We start from the raw sequence: 8190 nt of genomic DNA, 5'->3' as shown, positions 1-8190 counted from the left end.
GTCCATGCATGTAGATGCATGATGAAATATTCATGAGGAGATCCAACCATTATCAGATCGTCAAGGATGGAAAATTGTTTATCATCAATGCTTACAAAGGCAATTTCAAAATTTCACTGGTAAGTGCCATCGAAGCCAAGAAATTGATCATTTCCAGCAAGAAGTGTGTTTTATTATTTTTAGGAGAAATTCAGTATGAAAAGGAGTCAATAAGAGCAAAGGCATCCCTGGAGGGGTGTACTAAGAAACAAAAAACAACAAATGCAGGAATTTTTATAGGCATATAGGGGTGTGTTTCGAGAGCCTAAAGGGCTACCACCTAAGAGGGAAGTGGAGCACAAGATCCAACTATTTTCGGACTCCACCTTACCAAATATTGGGTTGTATAGGCAGTATATTATAGAAGCAAGTGAGGTGAAGAAACAATTGTAGCAGCTGCTAGAACAGGGTGTCATTCGATTGAGTACATCACCATGTGGGTCACCCATCATCATTGTACCAAAGAAGGATGGGACGTGGAGGATGTGTATAGATTACAAGGTGTTGAACAAAATCACACTCAAGAATGCCCAAGATAGATCATTTGTTGGATCATTTGCAACAAGCAAAATACTTCTCCAAGATGGACTTGAAGTGATCGAAATCTAGATTAGGGACAAAAATTTTCTCAAAAATCAAAGTGCTCATAATCACTCAAAACCTGAACGACCGCGTCCATCTCAGTGATATGATCCAAATGCAACTCGTTTCACTCAAAACAGAGTTTGTATGAGAAAGTTAGAGCGTGCTGTCCATTTTGTCAAACAAGCAAAATTTTGTGACTATGATGTTGACTAGGCATCCGTACAACCTAGTGTTAGGAAACCAGCTCACAAAAAGATAGAAAAGATAGATCAACACCTTAGAATTTAGCCTCTTTGAGGGGGAAACCTCCTTTACATTACACAAATGAACAATTCTTGGATGATATAAATGACTAAACCTCCCTTCTATATATAGGAGTCTAAGGGGTCACAATATAATCAAGCCGACATAATAGTAATAACATAAGGGCACAAAAATAACAATAGTGGGTTTCTATGGGGCATACTAATAACAATATGGGGACAATAGGGGCACAATAATAACAATAAGGGATACAATGATAATAGTATTGGGGGAATCACTAGTATTATAGGGACCTAACATGCCCCTCTCCTTCCGAAAAGCGTTGTCCTCAACGCTTGAGTAGTTTTGTATGCTTCTGTATAAGATTCTCATCCTCCCATGTGGAATCTTCAGCGGATAAGTTCTTCCACTTGATGAGATACTCCAAAATTGATCGATTTCATAGCTGTCGAGTTCTTGTTTTTGTGACTACTTCCGGTTCTAATATGATTTTTCCTTCCTCGTCAAGTTCTGGTAATATTATTTGAACTAGGAGCTTGTCACCTATAACCTTCTTTAAACATGAAACATGGAAAATTGGGTGCACTCGGGAAGCTGCAGGAAGCTCCAATTTGTATGTCATAGTACCAATCTTTTGCAACACCTTGTATGGACCATAATACTTTGGTGATAATTTATTATCCTTCTTAGCTTGCTTGAGGGATATTTGTTTATATGGTTGCAGCCATAGGAATACCTAGTCACCTACATCAAAACTTATTTCGTTGCGATGTTGATATGCCTATTGTTTCATTCTATTCAGTGCCAATGTGAGGTTATCCTTTAAGAGTTGGAGAACTTGTTGTTGATGCTCGATGTGATGTTCCATTGCTTGAACCTTAGAATTTTCTCTTAAATATGATGTGATGGGTGGTGGATGATATCCATAAAGTGCCATAAATGGGGTCATTTTTGCTGTAGTATGGAAGTAAATGTTATACCACCATTCAGCAAGGGGAAACCATTTGACCCATTGTGTTTGTTTATCATATACAAAGCAATGAAGATATCCTTCCAAACATTTGTTTACTATCTCAGTTTTCCCATCAGATTGAGGATGATAAGATGAGCTATGAGCTAACTGAGTATCGAGACAAGAAAATAATTTTGTCCAAAAATTTCCAGTGAAAATGGGATCTCTATCACTTACAATAATCTTTGGGTTTCCATGTAGCTTTTGAATTGTTTCCATAAATGCAATAGAACTATACTGGCTTTAAATGGATGTGATAATGCACAAAAGTGTGCATACTTGGTAAGTCTGTCAACTACCACCATGATGACACTCTTTCCTTCGGCCTTGGGTAAACCTGTGATAAAATCCATTGAAACATCCTCCCAAATTTGGCTTGGAATGGATAAAGGTTGTAATAGACCTGGGGTCTTAATTGTTTCAACTTTATTTTGTTGGCAAACCAAACATTCTACCACAAACTTTTGAATATCCGATTTAAGGCCATCCCAAAAAAAATCCTTCTTAACCTTGTGGTAAGTTTTTAAAAATCCTGAGTGCCCTCCTAAGGGAGAAGTGTGCAATTCCATAAGAATATTTTGTTTGAGTTGGGAATTCTTACATAGGTATAAGCGATATTTGTACCATAACGAATCATTTTTCCAGCTAAATGTATCAGATGTACTGGGATCTTGTTGTAGCTTCCGAATGAGTGCCCACACTTCTCCGTCATTCTTCCATTCCTCCCTTGCTTTGTTTATCCAATCTGGTTAGATAATAGAAATGGCGCACAACAATGCTTCCACATCCTCATCCTTTCTTGAGAGTGCATTTGCCACAACATTTTGCTTCCCTTTTTTGTAGATGATTTAAAAGTCATAACCCAACATCTTTGTGACCCATTTTTGTTGCTCTTCAGAGGATAATCTTTGTTCTAAAAAAGTATTTAAGACTATCATGATCTGTTTTTACCTTGAAGTGTCTTCCCATTAGGTAGGGTTGCCATTTCTTAAGTGCATGTAGTATTGCCAACATTTCCTTCTCATAAATAGCTTTGTGTAAATACTTTCCCTTGATTGGAAGACTTTTGAAAGCAATGGGTCTTTCATCTTGCATTAAAACAACACCAATTCCATTTCCTGAAGCATCACATTCCACAATAAAGGTTTTTGTGAAGTTCTACGTAGCTAATACCGGTGCTTGGCACATTGCCTCTTTAAGATGTTCGAAGGCCTTTATTGCTTCTAGAGTCCATGAAAATGCATATTTCTTCAATAATGTTGTTAGAGGTGCTGCTATTCTCCCATAATTCTTAACAAACTTGCGATAATACACTGTCAACCCAAGAAATCCTCGCAGATGCTTTATGGATATGGGGATTTTCCATTCCTTAATGGCTTTAATTTTGCTAGGGTCTACTTTAACACCTTCATGAGATATAGCATGACCCAGATATTCCACCTCTTGTACTCCAAAGAAACATTTGGAGCTTTTTTCATATAATTGTTTCTCCTCCAATAGCTTGAGAACCTTGTCAACATGTTCAACATGATCCTTCCAAGACTTGTTGTAGATTAGTATATCATCAAAAAATACTAACACAAATTTTCTAAGGAAGGGTTTGAAAATGGAATTCATCAAACCTTGAAATGTAGAAGGTGCATTGGTAAGGCCAAAAGGCATGACCAAAAATTCATAATGACCCTCATGAGTTCTAAATGTTGTTTTCGGAATGTCTTTAGTCTTCAAACTGATTTGATGATATCCTGAATGAAGATCCAACTTGGTGAAGTAAATGGATCCATGCAATTCATCCAATAATTCATCAATGACACGAATGGGAAATTTATATTTAATAGTGAGTTTGTTGAGATCCCTATAATCTAGACACATGCGCCATGATCCATCCTTCTTGTGCACCAGTACTACTAGAGCAGAGAAACAACTTTGAGTAGGTTGAATTATACCAGCCTCTAGCATTTCTGCAACCATACATTCAATTTCATTTTTTTGGGCATAGGGATATTTGTACAGCCTGATGTTTGGAGGAACACTTCCTGGAATCAAATGAATAGCATGATCATGATCACGAATAGGTGGGAGACCTTTGGGAGTCTCAAATACCTTGGAATGAGTGTCCAAGACTTTTTGGAGATCTGGAGAAATAGATGATTTCGATGTGCGAACCTCTAGCGAACATAATTGTGCAATTACACCTTGTTGTTCCTTCTTTAGAAGCTTTGTCATAACGTTAGAGCTTATTATATTTCCCAATTTCCCTACAATACCCCTTAATTCAACTTCCTTTCCTTCCGTACAAAATTTCATGAAAAGTTCTTGAAAATTAAAAGCTATTGTACCCAAGGATTGTAGCCATTGGACTCCTAGTACAACATCAACTCCACCCATTGGAATGGAAAGCATTGGGCTATTCAATACATATTCTCCCATGGATAGCTTGCTATTATGGCACTTTCCAGAGCAATTTGTGGTTCCTCCACTTGCAACCATCACTTGACACTCTGGTGCTAGATATAGGAAGCAATTCAATTCCTTTGATATCTTACAATGAATAAAATTATGGGTACTTCCCGAATCAATCAACACTATTACCTTTTTCTTATTGATATGTCCTTCTATCTTGATAGTTTGAGGAGTGGTAATTCCAGCCAATGCATTAAAAGATATGGTCGGATTCAGTTCTTCTTTATCTAGGGTTTGTTCCTGGAGTATATCCTCTTCTTTTGACATTTCTTGTTCCTTTTCTTCCTCCTCTTCACAATCTATGTAGAATAATTTCTTCTCAGCACAGTTATGACCTTTAGTGTATTTGCTATCACAACTATAACAAAGCCCTTTTGCTCTTTTGTCTTCCAATTGTTGTGGTGTCAACCTTGTAGGTTGTGAAAGGCTAGGGGAAACAACACTTCCATATTTATAGTTGTGTGTGGTAGGCTTCCTGGTTGCCATAATTTTTCTTTCCATTTTTCTTGCTAACCTGAATGCCTTCTCCAAATAATCAGGTTCCCAAAGGCAAACCTCATGTTGGATATTATCCTTTAAAGTCCCTATGAATACATCAATCCTATGCTCCTCTGGAATATCTTTTACCCTTATGTTCAATTTTTGGAAGTCCTCAATGTGCTCCATCATTGAACCCTTTTATTTTAGATTTATCAATTGGCTAAAAAAGTTGTTGCTTTTTGTATCCTCATAATGTGCTATCATTTCTTCCGTAAAAATTGCCCAAGTGACAATTTGTTTACAAGAGCAAAGCCATTGATACCATAAAAACTGATTTGTTCCAAATATAAAGTTTCAATACATACCTTTTGTGTGTTTTGCACATTATGGAGATCGAAAAATTGCTCCATCTGCAGTATCCATGTTCCGGGATCCTTGCCATCAAACATCCTCATATCGATTTTTGGAACATGGTGGGTCTTCAATCCAACATTAGATTCTATGAAATCATGATTAACATTTCTTTTGTTCTCATCATGAGTTTCCTTTACTACCTTTTCACCATTAGTGACCATTTCTTGTAGCAACTTATTCAAATTTATCTTCAATTCTTCCATCTTATCGTCCATGCCATTCATCTTAGCTTCCATGCCATCCATCTTAGCTTCCACGCCATCCATATTAACTTGCATGCCATTCATATTAGCTTCCACGCCATCCATATTAACTTGCATGCCATTCATATTAGCTTCCATGCCATTCATCTTGGCTTCATTTACCTTTAGTGAGAGTGAAATTTGTTGTTCTTGGTCTTGTAATTTTGATATATCATGTTTCATTTCTTCCTCTTCTTCATGAGTCATGCTAGAGCTTTCAGGTTGCTTAATAGGTGTTTCCATTTTCTTTCTTTGGGGCATTAATTAATGCTAATAATTCTTCACTATTCCCTTTGAATTCCTTCAAACTAATTTGTCAAACCAATCTTATGCAAAATATAAAAAAACAACAACACACCTTTCTTTCACTTTGTAAGAGCTCGATATTGAATCTATTGTATCTTTGTAACTGGGGATCTCGAATAAATGAAATCTCATCCTACAGTATTGCTTTGAGTCCTCTTTCTAACCCCACAAGTCTGATCAAGATTGGATTCTCCAAGGAAGCGTTATGCCAAATCTTCCACAGTGACCTGATTATAGACTAGTTCAGTAGAGCGAACTTGTACGACATGCCACGTGTCACTATTTAGACCTTAGTACCTAAAACTGATACCCAGAAAACTATAGGCCGTTCTCTTTCTATAACTTCTTATGAAATTTAAATCTGATGCTCAAAACAAAAGTTATGACAATTTTCCACATGTCACCTATTTGGAATGTAATTCGGGAGTTTGCAAAAATCCTAAATTCCTCAGATCATATCTCGGCAAATATAGTGCGAGAAGCTCTAAAATTTGGACCCGAAGTTCAGAATGATTTTGGCTCAAATGGGTTTTTTTTATAGCTTCTTAAACATCACAGAAAAATTGTTATAGTGAAAATTCCACGATGACCTGTTTGGAGCAGTGAAACCCTAGAATCCAAAGCTTTGATACCAAATGTTAGGAAACCAGCTCACAAAAAGATAGAAAAGATAGATCAACGCCTTAGAATTCAGCCTCTTCGAGGGGAAAACCTCCTTTACATTACACAAATGAAAAATTCTTGGATGATACAAATGACTAAACCTCCTTTCTATATATAGGAGTCTAAGGGGTCACAATATAATCAAGCTGACATAACAGTAATAACATAAGGGCACAAAAATAACAATAGTGGGTTTCTATGGGGCATACTAATAATAATATGGGGACAATAGGGGCACAATAATAACAATAAGGGATACAATGACAATAGTAATGGGGGAATCACTAGTATTATAGGGGCCTAACACCCAGTCAGCAAAAAGAATATTCACAGAATATTCCCATACATTGCTTAACTGGATTTTGACAAGTGGCGGCATGTTATTGCTCAACGAAATTCGGTGGACCAATGAGAGGGTGACACATGGCAAGCCTGGAGGCCACCACGTGCCCTCTCAAAGGTGATATAAAATATTATTGGCAGGCCAAGGAGTCAAACTCGTGACCTCACCCACACAAGTGCAATGCATTACCGTCGTACCACAACATGATTCTTAACAAGTATGTGGCGTAATTACTATTTGAATCTTAAACCGTCATGGTTTGGGGAAGGTAACTACTAGAATTCACTCTGCATGTGACCAAAACCCTTAACCGCTAACATTTAATTGTTAACCGTGCGGATTAAATGGATTTTGGTGGTAATTAAAACATGTTTATCCACTAATTAAGTGTTTATGCTTACTGCACCATTAAAACGCACTAACTAGAGATTAATGGTAATTAATTCGTGTTTATCCATTAATTAAGCACAGTTTAACTTGGTGATAATTTTGGCTAGTCTGCTAAATCTGGTGTCGCTACACATTTGGTAGAGTTAACTGGAGTTTCTCCAGTTTTGGTGAAGTTTTCCTAGGGAAAATTGAAGAGGCCAAAACTTTGGCATTTTTCGACCAATTTTGGCTCAGAAAGAGTCATTCCTAGATAATTTGGATGCTCTGAACACAATGGAGCAGGTTACATAGGTAGAAAGACACTTTTGTATGTGATTTTTCTACTTTGAAGTTTAAGGAAGACCAGGGCCACTAGGAGAGGAGGTCAATCCTAGATCAGCGGAAGTCCAATTGCAGAGCTTAGAAAGACATTTTTAGGGTTTTTGGGTCTTCTGAATCCAATGGAGTAGGTTGCAAAGCCATTGGAGCACTGTAGGTGCATGTAATTAAAGAATTGATCATTAATCCAAAGAGGGCCTAGCCATTGAAGCAGGTCCAAGGAGGTGTAGCCCAGGAGGGGTGAACTCCTTTATCAACTTTGTGTTTATGAGCTTTCTTTGTTTTAATTCTCTACATTTTACTTTCTGTGTATGTGTTTTTAAACAAATAATTAACCTCTTGAATTGCTCATAAAAGAAAATTAACACTTGACACATAATTCCTCACATTTTGGTTAATTTGAGGTGATCCTAAACATATTTTTAATGATGAGGGAGCTTGCATAGCATTAACATGTTTTCCCAACATTTCAGATCAGGTTGGTATCAGAGCACTGTTAGCTCATTTTAACCCTGAGATGGTTTGCCAAGGTTAGCTAGAAAATTAGCTATTGGTTTTGTATTTATGCAAGGAGAATTTAACTGTGTGCAAGTTTATGTGATGGCAGCTTCAACAAGTGATGTTTCTAATCCATCTTCTTTAGCAAGACTCTTTGATTTAGAGATGTTGCC

The sequence above is a fragment of the Pinus tabuliformis genome, chromosome J, assembly GCF_031772625.1.
Source record: "Pinus tabuliformis cultivar Carrire ecotype Pingquan chromosome J, CPIR1, whole genome shotgun sequence".
NCBI classification, from domain to species: Eukaryota; Viridiplantae; Streptophyta; class Pinopsida; order Pinales; family Pinaceae; genus Pinus; species Pinus tabuliformis.
Note: the sequence above shows the minus strand (reverse complement) of the source record.